Genomic DNA, 15925 nt, shown 5'->3' with positions numbered 1-15925 from the left:
CTTTATCTTCCACCGTATTTTAGAGAATATTCAAGCTTATTTTTGATGTGCTCTAAGTGGATATAATAACTAACATAATAATATGAAATTCCTAGCCCTTAGTGTCTAATCAAAGGACTACATTTGTGTATTGTATTGCTTCATTTAACACAATTGGTTCATCCACCTACATCATTTTTCAAAGGTAAAGGTATAAATAACAAAAGATTTTTATATATAATTTAAACATTGCATAGGAAAATATATGATGAATGGAAATGAAGTATTTGTTTTGAAAGTAAAATGCCAATACAAACATAGACTGAATAAAATTTATTCTAAAATTGATATTAAATTCACATTTCTGCATTAGGATCATGAGATTATTAAAATTATAAGAATAATAATGAGAATTCATTAATGACAAAAATCAAATTAATATTTAGATGAAAAATGTTACTCTCACAATGTCATAACAATTTAGGATCCAATTTTGATAAATATCAAAAGAGAAAAATTGAAATAAAATGTATATGCTATTCTAGAAAACATAGACACTAATTATTTCATAAAGAGCAGTTGTTATAAAGCTAAAAAAGTTATATGTGATGACTATAGTTTTTTTTTTAATCACAGAAACATAATAAAATATATTTTAGGAAAAGTTTCTTTTTAATTGATCATAGAAATTAATGGTAAATACAATTTTAGTTTAGGAAGTAGTATTTCTACTTTTGTCTAATCACATACCATCAGATTCGGTAATTTTTCTATGAAAAATTCAACAAAAATCTTTATAAATATTTTGTCATTGATTCTAGCTATTTGTAGAATTTTTTAAATTTTATTTTTACATTGAGTATATAATTTGTTCTTCAGACAATCAAGAGCTGGCACTGTGCTATCAATTTTGCAGTAATTTATAATTTCTTGGGGCAAGAACTGTGAGAAAAGTTTAGGAGACACGGGGATCTTTATTAATCTCTCAATCTTACATATTTGAAGATTTTCTCAGAACACCGTGAAAAAAACTAAGTAATGTGCATACAGCAAGAATATGATATAATGCCTTGATATCGCCTAGCCAATCTTTTATCTGGTGAAAGAGACAGACATGTAAATGTAATATATTACAAAACTACTGTACTTTAGTACAGTACTTAGTACTAAAGGAAACTTTAGTACTTAGGAAAAATAAAATTTTATTCAACCTAGAAAAATTAAGAAAGCTAATACAGCCAAAAAGAATTTGATTTTTGTGAGAAGGTAGAACTTGAGTGAATATAACTTACCTGAATATAAATCTACTATCAGGGTTTGCCTGCAGTGAATTTCAGGCAAAATGAGTATTTTCTTCTTCTCCCATTTCACCAAGTATCACCTCTCACATAATTTAATGGTAGCATATGTCTTTTAGTATTGTAGTTGTTTTCAGCATTATTTTTTTACAAATTGTGGGCTCCTTTTCATATTCCCTTTGGCATCTAACTCACTTCTAGACTCCAATCTTGGTACCTGGTTATTTCTCCAAAAACTCTGTTGGCATGTTATTGATTTAAAAGTACAGCCTCCAACATCTATTATAATGAAATTTCAGTCTATTTATATTATATTCAAGTTTTGTCTTCTATTTTCACATAATAAGTGGACACCTGATCTTGGAATGTTTTAAGAGTCATATTCAGACACAAGGAACAGGATCATTAGCTTACTTCAGCAGCATAGCTTCTCCTGAGATTTATATTATGTATATAATACTCCGTGCTTTATGACTATAATATACAAATATGCACACATACTTCAGAACATTCTTAATGTGTTGTAACATAAGATTAAAATGATTACATTGAAATTTCTTTTAGAATCATTTATACTAAGCATGAATGAATACCTAAAATAAGTAAAATATTTATTTAGAGTTTGATAGGTCTCATAAAAGCAAATACACATAAAATATGCCTTTAGCACTTTGAACAGTTCTTACAAATAAATGTCACATAGTCTTTGCATTTCGTGAGATCAAATACTTCAAACTTAATAGTACGTGCGTGTCTTTCAGAGGTGTACTTAACACATTCAGGGGCTGGTTGTGCGATTCTCAGAACTGAAGTCACAATGTAATAACAGAGATCTCCACAGTGATTAGGCTGCTTTTCTTTCTTTTCATAAAATGAAAAGTAAAAAAAAAAAAAAAAAAAGTAATGTAACTACATTACATCATTTGGGTTTTGAATTTTGCTAAATGTATGCATTTATAAAAATGCTAGTAATAGGCTCTTTAATTCAAATTTTAGTTCATAAAAATTCATCAAAAGCTACCCTATTCTAGGAAACATGCTAAGCAGTGTGACTTCAATAAGAACATTTCGTAAAGAAGTAGAGTTCAATGAGCAAGAGTTTAAAAACTATATGTAGTAAAATTGTTTGTATACAAATATGTAGACTGTAAAATGCATGAAATTCTTAATGTTTGCAGTCTGAGAAAGAATGCTTATCTGGCTTCAGACGACCTCTGGAGGGAGATGTGGGCTGAACCATGGAGGCTGAGTAGGAATTGGTAGAATGAAGATGGAAATTGAGGCACACTCTAGGCAAAGTGACCACAGCCACGGGAACGTGGCACAGATCGGGTTGGGGGTTGCTACGAACTACCTGATTATACGGTAACATAAATTACGGGTCTAAGGGTGAAAAAGTGCTGGAGGTGGTCATCGAGAGGGCATGACTGCCAATTGATCAGCCAGCTGGACCCAGGCGATCGGAGTCTGCTTATGGCCTCCCCGTCTTTGGTCCTTGGATTAGCTGCTGTGTCCACCGATGCTACACAAGGAGCTATCCTAAGGACTCAGGCTTGAGAAAGCAACGTTGTAGAGACCATCCGGACAGGATATTATGTGACTGAAACCAGTTAAGGCCTCTATATAAACGTATAAGATTCCGGGAGGCATGTAGACATCTATCCCTATTGAAGTCAGCCAAGACAAGACTCACGTGAATGCCCTTGCTTGCTAAACCTGCCACCTAGCAGTCCAAAGTGCCCTTGCCTCTTTCTTCCCTCTCTCTTTGCCTTCTGTGTACAGAGGCCCTTTTAAAATTTCACCCAGGAGCTTGTAAGGTTGCGAATGAAGAAGAATGAAGGCTGAGTATGTTGGTAGGGAACAATTTATGGATAGTTTTTATGTCCTGCTTATGGTGTAGGAATCTATCAGTGCTTCTTAGGCTTTAGTATAGGTAAGCATTGTGTGGGCTGTCGATGAAAAATATAGATTCCTATTATTTACTCTCAGAGATCTTAGTGTCTTTTAATATAAGTCTGAGGTGGAGTCCAGAAATTTATATATTTAACAGGTTAAGCAAGGTGATTCTTAAGTGGTTTGGTTTGTGGACCAAATTTGGAGAATATAGTTGATAAGCAGTTATCAAAGGATTTTAAACAGGGAAATGATTTAGATAGATCCCACCGATTGGACGTGCGTGTGTGTGTGTGTGTGTGTGTGTGTGTGTGTGTGTGTGGTGTGCACCTAATTATTTCTAGTCATGTTTTTTACTTTTTATGTATTTTTGGAATAGTCCCATCTCTTTTTTAAATATTATTTAAAGTAATTATTAAAATCAAATCTGATTTTTTTTAAATTTTAGCTTCAGTAAGCTGTGTAGTGTCCTAGCCTAACTATATAACATTGTTTATTTATCTATTTCCTTATATTGAGCTTTTTTTTTTTTCATTTTATGTATTTATAGAATGGGTACATCTAAGTTTACTTCATTTGGTTCATTTTCCCCTGGTGTTATTATAAATATCATCACAATGAACATTTTTGAGCACAGTTCTTCATGTTTATCTCTAATTACCCCTTTAAATATATTCCTAAAATGAGAATTATTGGTCATAGATTCATATAATTTAAGGCTAATTTCAGTATTTAGTTGTAACAGCAGCATATAGAAACACCCCTATCAGATCTCTGTAGTTAAGTTAGTGTGATCTGCAAACATTTTTGATCATACACTCCTTTAAGAAAAAGTTTTGAGCATTTATAGTGATATATAAATTATATACATGTATTACCATATGGATGCAGTGTGTGTGTGCATATATATATGTATATGTATATGTATATATATGCATATGTATAGATATATATATATCTCAAAATATGTAGAAAAATATAAAAGGGTTGATATAAAATAAATATAAGAAGTTCTAACATTTTTCTCAAACACACTTGACATCATTTTAGACTATCATTTCATGTTTTTTATTTGCATTATTGATTCTCACTTTGATCAATGAGTAATCAATTTATTTATATGATGAAGCATGAGGAAAATTAGTGAATGGGAATGTCAGTTTTGGGGCAACTATTTTTAGACTTGGTTTGATGATATCAATTGTTATAAGAAAATCTTTTTGTTTAGTGTTTCATAGTTTACAAGATACTTTTTTACACAGAAAATCATATTTGACTCTCACAAGTGCCTTATATGGACAGAATAGCGGGTATTATCATGCCCATTTTAAAGTTAATACAGTTGAGATTTGGGGAGCCTAAGTGTCTTTCTTGGCCAGATAACCAATAATAATACAGGTGATGATAATATGATCTTGCAAGTGCTGGGCATGTGGCCTGAATCAGGGCTTGGAATCAGGGTCCTCTGAGTGACAGAAGCAGCATGAAAGGACTCAAGCGTGTAACCACAGGATCGGGCTGGCCGCCATGAAGAACAGAGGATGGAAAGCCGGGAGTCATCGTGGAGCAGGGTCAGGAAGTGAATGCGAAGTCTAGATGATGAAGCCAGAGGATCTGGACCCAGGCAACATGATACAGGCAGTAGAGAGTGAGGAGTGAAGTATAGGACTTCCCTGAGCAGGTGGTTGATAGGTTTTCTATATAATTGTGTGTGTGTGTGTGTGTGTGTGTGTGTGTGTGTGTGTTTGTACTTGTGTGTTCTGACAGAAAACATGTAATCTCTGGATTAGAAAACAGTTTATTTTTGACAGAGGATTTTAGGGCTGATCCCTTGAGCCCTGGTCCTCACAGGGTGACCCACAATGACAGCCAAATACCCATCTGTTTCTGCATCCCAGGAACCTCGATGCCCTGTGATTCAGAGTTTACCAAGGACAGTGAGTATCTGGGCCCAACCTCCATGAAAGAAAGGCCTTTACTTTAGAATGTAAAAAGAAAAAAAGAAAAAGGTAATAATGTGAAAATTCCCTGGGGAATATGAGCAACTACCTCTAGCTCATAGTCGTAGCAACACCGAAGTCTTCATGGATGGGACTTCTAGCATTTCATGAACTGCGTGTCCAACTTTTCAGCCCCAATAATTGTGTCTGTGTTCCCCCTTAAATACTTCCTTTTCCATTGTGTTTCCATAAAATATTCATTGCATCTGCTGTGCAGTGTGTTGTAGCCACGATCAGCGCAGGGGCTTCGTCTCCTGCTGCTCGAGCCAAGCTGCTCCTGTACATTTTCACACCCTCTGTATGGGGCCAGCAGCTCTGGGGCCCCTTCTGAGAGGCTGCTGTCTGGTCTCCTGAAGTAACCCAGGGATAAGGGGGAGAGCAAGACAGAGGGTCACGGAAAGGGTCAGTCACCATAGGATGGCTCTGCTTTTCAATGCCGTGATCCCCAAAAGAGTATTTCTTTCCCTTTAAGAAGTTTTGATCATTACAGGAGCTCAGAATATCATGAGCATCTGTGACCTCCAAAAGACAATAACCTGCCAAATGAATATGCTGAATTGGTCATATGTCCAGCACCACAAAGTCATTACTGTTTAAAAATTGACAAAGTGCGTCACGTTTTGAAGCAAAAGGTTATTACAAAGCATTATTAATGAAAGTATTCTTTTACTTATCAAAGCGTAGTGGTAGTTTTAACAAGTTACTTTCTACAAAAGGCTTAACAAGATGAACGGACTTACACCACCATCAGATACAGCTAAGAAAAACTTGAAAATAACTGACAAAAAAAAAAAAAGAGAGGCCAAGAGACTTTTATCCATTCATCCCCACTGCCGCAGACACTGTCTGACAGCACATCCGGTTGCTCTGATGTTCAGTGCAAGAGATTACATACCTGACACTGGATTTTTATAGGTAGATGCAAGAGTTCCTTGTTATAAAAGACTCGAGAAGTTTACAATGCCGTGGCATCAGTTTCAAAAAGTTACAAAGCATCACAAATATAACTAACTATAACCACATCCTTTCTTCCACACTCCTGCCTCCTAATATACACTTTGTGAAAACTAAAATGCAGAATGCTTTTTTATCTTGCTATGGCCGTTTATAGCTTTATGAATATGAAAACACTGGGGGAAATGTTAAAAGATCTCATGATTGCATAAAATAAAGTTTATTTATGATTCCCCAGGCAAAATTTTAGTTCAATTTTTAATATGTGAACAAACTAAAATAAACCTTATTTAACACAATTATTTTTATGAAATACTTTTAGAACTATCCCGATTCTAGACACTTGAAGGAATGAAAGCACATGCATTCGAATGAGTTCACCGTGATCAAAAACCAATAGCTATTGGTTTTTAGTTCATTAACTTAATTGTTCACTGAGTTTGTACAAAATATAGAGGCTTCATAGATTCAGAGTTTATCAAGGACACAGTGACTTTTCTGTTTGTTTATATATTGTCAAGCATATAAAAAGTTTTCAATATACGTTAATTATTGCTATCATCATTATACTTTTCAGTTTCTTCCACTGGTGCTCTGCATCTCATGCTCTCCTCCATTTTCAGAGAATTGTCGATGGTTCTAGAGAACTAACTGCACCATACATTTTTGTTCTTTTTTTCCTCTGCTGGACTCATGTTATCACAGTCAATATTTAATAAAAATTTTTCACAGGAATATAATTGACATTTCCAATGCACACGCTCATTACTCTCTGCTTGCCTCTTCACCAATATTTCCTCATGCCTCAGTGAGCTCAGCTCACTTCTACAGAAGCTCAGGAATGCAAGGGACTCAAGTTATTTGAGAGCAGAGGAACAAGAGCCAATTGGTCAAGGCCAAACTTTCTAGTCCTCTAGCTAGACTGTTTCGAGGCATTATCTTTGTGATATCTCAGAGGGTCCCATGCTGCATTGAGGCCCTGTTGTCTACAATGATAGTCCATACCTAAACCCGCACACGAGTGGTGTCTCTGTGCCCTTTTATTGACTGGAACTTTCTTACATATCAACCCAAATAAGAGATCTGTGCCAAAGTCTTTATCTCAGGGTTTGCTCTGGAGGAACCAAATCCCAGAGAACATCTGTGGCACTCAATTCGCATTCACGCCTTTATTCTTACCTTGCTTCCCTTTTGAGTTATATTCAGAAGTTCTTGATCACATTTGTCCTTGGAAAGATTATTTTCTTTGGCTTTATTGACACTATGTTCTCCTGATTATCCTCCTGTAACTTTGGTCTGTCTACTTCTTTTTTATCTTCTACCAACGGGGCTCTGCATTACACCCTCTTCCCACTGCTCACTCTTCATGGCCTTATCATTTGCTCTGTATCTTGAACTACCATCTTTAAAAATTATGAGTACACATTTTCTAGTTTTATACTACACTCCCTTTCAGCTCTTAAGCCGAGTTCTCAATAAGCCACTGGTCCTTTACACCGGGACGTCTTAGAGAAACATCTATCATCATAATGCAATTTTGAGTTCTTTGTCACCTGCCATCTTTCTGTCTCTCAATGTTTTTATTTTGTTCTCCATTAAAAAAAAAAAAAAAGTCCCCACCATGTATCCCTTTATTCTCATATAGCAAGTTAGTAGCCATTATCTTTGTCTTCCTCTCCTTTACCTCCCACATTCGATCGATCGCAAATCCTGTGCAGTAAACCCTTTACGTGGGTTTCTTAATTCCGCTATTGAAAATGCATCCTGAATTTTGGCCTTTCTGTTATTTTCCTAGCCTTGTCTGTTCTTTCTACCTTGGAAGAGAAAAAAAAAAAAGGATGTTTTATATGATTGCCCATTATCTATCTTCTATCTCAGCTCACCCCATAGTTCCATCATCATAGGACACATCAACAAATCATTCATCCTGTAGCCCCGTGTCTTACACTTCACTGTGAATTTTCTCATTCTGTCATTTTGCCTGGAAGACTCCTACCCAATTTCTCTGTATCCTGGCCAACTATTCGTGCTTCTTATTAATTTTTTTTTTCCAGAAGGAATTCCCTTTAATCTCATAGGTTCCTTTTTTTCATACACTTACTTGGCATCCTACTTTCTCCCTTTCACATTACTTTTCAAAGTTGACATTTCTCAATATCTCCTGATTATAGTAGAGTACATGTTTCCCAAGATCGAAGGCCACATTTATAATACTCATTGCTCTATTCCAAAGGGCTAAAAAATATCATGTGTAGTATACATGGATTTTAAATCCATGAATTATCATACATTTAGAAGGTCAAATTTATTATTTTATAGACTATGTGGTATGGAGCACTTAGCAAGTCCATGGTCTGCGTAAATAATTGGATGGATCTGAGATATTAAATTTGAGATCCAGTTTAGAAAATGCTACCTTGACTAATTCATACACTGCAGTGTTCTCTTATGAGTCAAGATGATTACATATCATTATTTTATAGTCCAAGTTGCTGGAATATTTCATGTTGGCCTCGTGATAAGATCATGTGTTAGGCAGCATAAGCCTGTGACTATGTTTACTTACATCACAAAGGGACTGTTGCAGATGTGATTTAAGTTAATGACCTGGATATGGGGAGATTATTTTGGATTATTCTGGTAAATGCAATCTAGTCTCAAAGCTCTTCATAAAAGAGAAGGGGGAGGACCAGAGTTATTAATAGAAATGCAGAGAGTTTTCAGAATCCATGAAAAATTGAAACTGGATTGTTTCCTACGACCTGCAGGAGCACAACCCTGCCAACACCTCGTGTTAGAAGTCATTCAGTTAAGTCAATAAGTGTGTAATTTATCACAGCAGCAGTAGGAAAGAAATACACATGGCGAATCAAAATCATTTTGATAGACAAAGAAAATAGATTTTCCTATTCTGTAGATATCAAAACGAGGGAAATAAATGGAGGCATTTGAGCTCTGCATTTGAGTTTTCTTGCTTTTATGAGGGGATTTTCTTTGCTAAATATTTTTTCGCTGTTGTCTTCTATGATCTTTTAGTTCCTTCGGGATTTTTGTTGTGGCAAATACCTTGCCTTCTCCTTAGAGATCTGAGAGGTCACTAGATGCTTTCATGATGCTCAAGTATTTTTTTTTTCTTACAAGTCCCTTTGCAATTATTTTTTATTCAACAAGTGAATGTTTGAGCTATTCTGTTGATTGATGTCTTATTTTACTAAAAACATGAGAATAAGATATTCTCCCCCAGGAATAAAATTCGATATTACACAGACGTTACTTTTATAACCCTAACTACAGCGTGGTTTTCTCTGTGTGATTCCAGATTAGGATCCAGCATGTCTGTACTCACTGATTGAAAAAGCAAGCTTTTCTTTAAAGAAGTTAAGCATGATAATGCAAATGAACATTTTATTCTTCACTAAATGAAGACACTTTGATTATTCTCATTCAAACAAATATGTAGGAAGAATGGAGATTTAAAACAAATATAATGCCAACATTTTCTCTCTTTGAAAAAACTTGTTTTCAGGCAAGGTCAAATTATTTACAGTAGCACTAACAATTTAATGAAATCAAAACATGTAATTTAAAATTTCCGACAGTCATTTAAAATGAGTAAGAAGAAGGTAAAATAATTTTAATAATACATTTAATTTAGCCTGCTATATTTAAAACATTGCCATTTAACAATAAACTTTAAGATACTATCAATATATTTTATTTTTGTTTTTTACAAAGTTTGCAAGTGCTAATTTTTTATTGTATTTTATACTTAAAGAACGTCTCAGTTTGAATTATCCATATTTCACGTATGTAATATAATGCTTCATTCTAACCTTGAATACAGCTTCATGTAGAGAAGTCATCCTTCCTGATGTGTTTAAATTGCATAGTCATTTATGATTGCTTGTTGAAGTGTGCTAGAAAAACACATGCAAACATATAATTATATATAAAATTATACATAATATATAAAATTATAATTATATAAATATTTTTTTAATTCCACAGAATTTTATCATTATTCAGTTTAGAAATAACCCTTGGGCAGTGAGAAATCAGTTCCTGTGTTTAGTATGTCAAATTCGTGAAGCAGTAAAAGAGTTTTACATTAAATTCTTTACACTTTGTAAAGTTTTCTCTCTGGATATTTGGGTAACAGAATTTATCAAATCTTTTATGAGTAAAAAGAAAAAGGGGGATCATTTTCTTTCTTTTCAAAAACTTCAGGCTTTAAAATGATACGCAGAAAACACCCTTCTTAATTTTCATTTAAGCGAAGACAAACTATAGGCTTCTTACAAGGGAAAGTTGGTTTAAGATTTCTTCCCCAGTAATTTGAAGCAGTGAGATGATCTTGAACAACATTGCTAAGGAACACTTGTAATCAGAAAAAAAAAAAAAAAAATCACAGATCTGGAGTAAGTAACACGTGGCAACCGGGAACCTTCTGGTGTGAATTCTATTAGCCCGTGTGCCAGAGCCTCACAAATCCTGTGTGTGCATGTTTATATGGTACATGGGATTCAGACTATTTGAACTCATAGCCTGTAGAATTGAGCCTGTTATGCTGCTAAATAATCTGTTAAAAATAATAAAGTATGTACATGTATAGGTTTCTATCTCAATCTATGAGGTTCTTTTTTTTTTTTTTTTTGGTGGTCCCTTTATGTGGTCCAAGAAATAATATTTAAACAACATATAATAACCCTTAAATTCCATTATGAAATTTAATTCCTGTGTTCATGAATCTGTTCATTCGAAATATTTATTGACATTTACTATTTGCATGGTACCTTTCTAGACTGATGTGTTTAATTATGCCTGAGTGATTTCTGGTAGCGTGTTGAAGTATGCTAGAAAAACACATGCTAATGAATGAATGCTTAAATATAGAGTGAGACTCCAGCAAAATTTAATGTTTTAATCTTAATTTTTTCCTAGCAAAGGCAGTATTGTATTCACTCTATTTTGTCTCCCTTTCTTATAAGTACTCATTCTTCAGATTCTTTTAAAATATTTTTTGGCCACCAAGAAGTATCCACTGCAGTCAGTCATCCATGCTAGCTTACTTTCTTAATGTGCTGGGGTTTTTGTTTGTTTGTTTGTTTGTTTGTTTGTTGTGTGTGTGTGTGTGTGTGTGTGTACGTGTACATGCACATGTGTGTATTTGGGTGTATGTGTCTCGTTTGCCAGCAAATTTAGCCTATTTTATTTTCCTTAAAGATATTTAACAAAATAATAATATTTTTTACTTGTTACTGGTGACATTTTGAAAGGTGATTTTGTTTTCTGATAAATGACCTTAGTTTTATATATGCAGGTCCTTATTTCCTTGATTCAGAAGAGTTACACATTATGTATCTTTTGTGCGTTCTGAAAGGCTATTTGGAAAATAGATCTCCAGATCAATATCCTAAATCATTGAGAGTTTTCTACTGATTACATGGCTCTTTGGATATTCAAATTTGATACCCATGCAAACATTTTCAAAAGTTAACTTCAGAAAGCCAAAATCAATTTCTTTAGCAGTGTGTCTGTGAAAGAAAACAGTTCTTTACACTGCATCTTTATCTAGTACAACTTGTATCTGTTTCCACTAATCAGGAAAGGTGAGGAGTAGATACAGGTGGAGCCTCTTTTCTCATAGGACTAACTTTGAAACTGTGAGGAGCTGCCAGACTCCCTTTCCATTTGGACAGTGCCCTGTACACAACTGCTGATGGGCCAGCAAGGACTTTGATCCGTGGCCCTTCCAAGGTGAATAGACAGCCTTCCCCTTGGAAGCCTGCCCACTCTGATCAAAGCGGGTGAAAACAGATAAGCCCAGTGGGTTGAATTGCATGCTGTTTTCGAAGCAATGATAAAGGAATCGAATAATGATAAAAAGCCTCTACTAGTTTTTATGAACTCGTGGGTGATGGCCAATTGCTTGGCCATATGGTCAGTCAGGGGGATAGTGGAGACTTAGCCTATTAAAGGGATGCCTGTTTGAGCATGACTCTAGAAGTCACTATGGGAACTTAAGGGGCATGTTACAGTAGGACCGATAAATGTCCATCAGGAGACCATGCTGCATGTTCAGAAGACAGTTGGAGCCACCAACCAGATCTTTGGGTGCCCCCCTGTAGATGGCCACTTGGGTCCATGAGATCAACGAACATGAGTGGGGGGCTGCAGCAATGCAGAGTTGGACTGAACAATTTTTATTTTTTGTATCCTTGACCTGAATTTCATGTAATTTATTAAGTTTTATCTTTAGTCATTAAATCTCTTCTCATCTGTCTAGTATGTTAGTCTTATATACAGAGATTTTAGTTTTTGTTACCTTTAAGGATCTTCATTTCAGTATTTTATTTATAAAATTTTCTTTTTTCTGCAAATATCCATGCTTGTATTTAATAGTATTTTAATGCCTTGCTTTTGTTTTTCCTTTCTTCCTTAAAAAAAAAAATTATGATAAACGTGCATATGTTCTATAACTGGTAGTTTCGATGTGGGGACTCCTTATGAGTCTGATTCTGTTTTTGATTATTCTTCAGACTATCATATTTCCTTCCTTGGTTTTTAAAGGATTTGTTGGTGAATTCACATCCGTTGTTATGCTACATGTCGAATACTGTAAGGTTTGGTTTTCGTGTGAATCGATTGATAGATTGGTTCTGTGAAACACATGAGGGCACTAAGCCAACTGTACTACTTTAAATTCATATCTAAGCTTAGAATTATTTGGTCAAAGGTCTGAAATACAACTCAAATTCTTTATGAAAACCAACTGGAACGATAAATTCTCAGAGATGTCATGTCTCCCAAGGGAGGAATGTCATTTACTTTATCTTCCCACTGAAGGTGTAAATCTTTGGGAAGGTGGTTTCCGGCTGAGGTCACTCTGCACTGCAGCTCTTCTCTGTAGTGCCTGCTCAGGCTCTTGTGAATTGTCTGCTGTGCAAAATTAAGACAAACAGAAGGGACCTTGCTAAGTTCCTTGAGATCTTCAAACACCCCCATAGTAGCTCCCAGCTTTGGCTCCCTTGGATTCTGTATTTGTCTCCATCTTACTCTTCTGGCCTCATGATCTCCCTCCTTTTCTGTCAATACCATTCACATAGTATCACGTATATTTAAGTATATTGCAGGAGGTAGATTTACAGAATAAAGAGTCCATAAGTTTAGGGGTAATTTTGTCAGCCGTATTTTGTAGAGTAAGAAAAAGATATGTTTAATTTAGTGACTCGAAGAGTAGCCATTTATACATCTCGAGATTCCATGGGTCAGTAGTTTGAGTTGAGCTCAACTGGGAGACTGTAAATGGCTCTTATGATGTATGAATTAATGCCTAGAGCAGCAAGGGAGAGTGAGCCCAAAATAGCAAAAAATTTTTATTTTGCTTTAATATACAAGCCTGGTAGTATCTTACTAATATTGACACATTTGGGGAAGTTTCTAAATGTAATGTGTGGAGAGGTGGGTGGAACAATCTGACAGAGCAGGAAATTACAAGGGAAATTCAACAAGCCTGGGAATAAATTCTACAAGAGAATTAAGTGTATTAAGTAATAGTAGCATTGTAAGCATCTAAAAAAGAGTTCAATGGTCAAGTCCGAAAAAGAAAGTGGAGCACAGTTAACCACACTAAATACAGGGGATTCAGCCTGCAATTTTGTAATTTCTAGAACCAAAAGACTGGTGACTTCAACAGTTTGTCATTTTTACCTAATCAGAGACTACACTTATTTCATCAAACTATATGTTTCCTACTTGCCGCTGTTAACACTTGCAACAAAATTCATGACTTAAAATAACTCAAAGTTATTCTTTTACAGTCGCAGAGGCCAGAAGCCAGAAATCAGTTCCACTGGGCTGCAGCCAAGGTCTTGACAGGTTAGTTCCTTCTCGTGCTCTGTTGGGAAAGTGTGTTTCTTGGCCTTTTCCAGCTTCTAGAGGCCACATGCATTCCTTGGCTCGCTGTCCCTTCCTCCATCACTCCACTTCTGCCATCACATTGGCCTCTCGTCTGGCTCCCACTCCCCCTGAAACCCTCTTATAGATTGTCGGGATTACGTCAGCCCACCCAGATAACCTAGGATGAGTCTAGATAACCTATCTAAAGAACTGTAGTCACACCTAAAAACAAACAAACAAACAAACAAACAAACAAACAAAACACCTTTTACCGTATAAGGGGGCATCCACAAGACTAGCGACTAGGGCATGGGCATATTTGTGGGTGGGAGCATTATTCACCTTACTGTACCAGCCATCAGTCTGGATATAGCAAATGAGAATCTAGGAACTATTTGATAAGTATATGTAGGTGTGTGGTCCAGCATTAGTCTTTGTCAATATTAGTAAGTTTCAACATCCTGATCTCGATACATTAAAAATTTTAATGAAATATCTGCAAATGTCATTAAAGCTTATGATGTTGCTACCTTGGTATGTTGACATAGGAATAATTCTGTGAAGTCTAATAAATCTTTTAATAGAATTTTCTTTCAGTGCTATAAGCTCATAGATTATCTGCTTCTTGCTCAAAACTGTCCAGAAATAGCTCAAAAATAATAAAACAAAACAAGATGATGATGGCAAAGAGAATGAAGGATTTGACTATGAATGGATGATAAAGTTGATGTTATTCACTCTGACTAGTAGAGTGATTCCAAGGGCAAAGTTCACAAGCTCGTCATTTAATTTAAGCATTTGAAGTAGTGATTCCATCTGGAAAGCATTTGGGGAACTTAGAAGGAGTGCTGAGGTCTGAAGAAGTTGTTACCATCAGTATTATCTGAGAAATGTGAGGAGAGAAAGTTACAATCAGGTTTTAAGATTTAATAATTTCAGTCACAAACCTATATCCTAAATTTAACAACATTTTCGAAGCTTTCTAATTATAGGGCTTAATAGAAAAATTTAATGTGTCAGATAATAAGTTTCTGGAGACAATAAAAGAGAATAATGCAGCAATAAATATAAAATAACTAAATGTTCAGGACCTGTATTTGAATAATTGTAAAGTTCTTTTTCAGGACTTAAAAATACTTAAAAGGAAAGCACTATTGTTTAGGACTGGAAAACTCAAGATCATAAAGTTTTCATCTCTGTAAATTAATCTATAAATTCAAAAATACTTTAATTAATTAAAACTATTATGGTATATTTGAAAATTGAGGAAAATATGACCATAATTCACTTACGTGATGAAAAAGTAAGATGAGATTAGACAAATACTTCAATGTGACAGAGTGACATTTTCCAATCAGACATTTATACATAATGTCCAATGTCCTACATATTTACAGAAATAGAATGACAAAGTTAGAAATTTAAACCAGACTCAGGAATACATGGGAATTTAAAACATACTAAAGCATAATTTTAAAACCACAGAAGTACAGATTACCTAGTGTTTTCAGTGCAATTAAGAGAAAAACTATATCCAACCTCATTACTTACACAAAAATGCATTCCATCTATATCAAATATTTAAATGTTATTAAGCTACAAAATTATAACAGAGATGAATGTTTCTATAAATGTATAAAGGAAACTCGTTTTCGTGTAAGGGAAAAACCACAACCAAAGACAAATTATGTGCTTCCATAAACATGTGTAGCTTCTTATACCACATAAATATAGAAACGTGCATTTTAAATAAGAAAACAATGTGTTGAAATATACTTCCAACATTTATAACATTGCTGATTTCCTGAATATGTTTAGATAATATCTAGAAATTGTTACTGTCAAAATTTCTTAGATTTAGTAATATTGCACCTATAAATATATGTACATATATATATTCAT

General features: G+C 34.8%; 1 long non-coding RNA gene across 1 annotated transcript in view; it reads left to right on the top strand.

Annotated features, from left to right (window-relative positions):
- The window catches only part of LOC107498966, a 501046-nt gene extending 487044 nt beyond the window's left edge, over positions 1-14002 (top strand). The window contains exon 7 of the long non-coding RNA XR_004955409.1: positions 13945-14002. This is a non-coding gene — a long non-coding RNA (uncharacterized LOC107498966). The remainder of the gene's footprint in view (positions 1-13944) is intronic.
- The last annotated feature ends 1923 nt before the right edge of the window (positions 14003-15925 follow it).

This window comes from Rousettus aegyptiacus, unplaced genomic scaffold (genome assembly GCF_014176215.1).
Source record: "Rousettus aegyptiacus isolate mRouAeg1 unplaced genomic scaffold, mRouAeg1.p scaffold_m13_p_18, whole genome shotgun sequence".
Taxonomy (NCBI): Eukaryota; Metazoa; Chordata; class Mammalia; order Chiroptera; family Pteropodidae; genus Rousettus; species Rousettus aegyptiacus.
Note: the sequence above shows the minus strand (reverse complement) of the source record. Positions and strands in the feature narration are given on the sequence as shown.